The sequence below is a fragment of the Solanum dulcamara genome, chromosome 8, assembly GCF_947179165.1.
Source record: "Solanum dulcamara chromosome 8, daSolDulc1.2, whole genome shotgun sequence".
In the NCBI taxonomy this organism is placed as follows: domain Eukaryota; kingdom Viridiplantae; phylum Streptophyta; class Magnoliopsida; order Solanales; family Solanaceae; genus Solanum; species Solanum dulcamara.
In genome coordinates this window covers 25873194-25874090 of record NC_077244.1, presented here as the reverse complement: position 1 = coordinate 25874090, position 897 = coordinate 25873194, and the positions used below count along the sequence as shown (strand labels likewise).

The following is an 897-nucleotide window of genomic DNA, read 5'->3' as shown; positions in this document are numbered from 1 at the left end:
CATATCTATGCCTTCCTTTATATCTTCCATACATTTGGTTGCCTAGGTACGACAACTTAACACAATCATGAAGTGCTAATCCAGTCTAATTATGGGTACTCGAGTCACGTAGCAATTTATTTGAAGCCACTTTCCATTTATTTTGATCAACTACTAGCTAGGGCTTATAGTCGTTTCCAATTCTCAAATAGGCAGTACTTATCTTCCCACGCTTGGTGTCCCAAGATTTTTCATAGTCCTAGCCTTATCCCAGTGGGTATCACTTGCCCCCTTTAATGAATTCACAATGCGCTAGTTGTTTTGCAAAGCTACATCCCCTATCTCAAAGGGTCTTATCATTTTTCACGGTGGAGTTACGTATCCACAATAATTCTTTATATCAACAATGCCATGCACGGATAATGTGTATATATACATGCATATCATCTCATATCACAGCCATACAATGCTTCCCAAGGGGTCACCCATCCCAATATTACTCTTGCCCAAGCACGCTTAACTTCGGAGTTCTGATGGAATCCGGTACGTTAGTGCTGATATGATCGCACCCTCCCCAGTGGGGCGCATATCTATCGAAGAAGATGATAACCCAGCAGCTGATCAAGTAGGCCAAGCTGCATCGCCCAAGTTACCCTTATATTCTTATTACACAGACCACATCCTATCTTTAGCCACTTCCTCACAAGGCTTTACTTATTTTCATAACTATCCTCATTATAATCACATCATATCCTGTTCACATTCTACCCTTTAGTATAACACTTCTTAACCTTTTTCACGATTCTTACTGTGGGTTACTTACCTTCTTAGTTAGTCTTATCCTGAATATATTGTTCTATCAAGAACTATCAGTCTTTCCTAAATCATTTTCCTTTTATTTCAAGGAAAAATTTGGGC

The 897-nt window shown here is 39.5% G+C and overlaps 1 pseudogene; it reads right to left on the bottom strand.

Annotated features, from left to right (window-relative positions):
* Positions 1-432: 432 nt before the first annotated feature.
* Positions 433-550, bottom strand: LOC129901830 (5S ribosomal RNA; annotated as a pseudogene).
* Between the last annotated feature and the right edge of the window lie 347 nt (positions 551-897).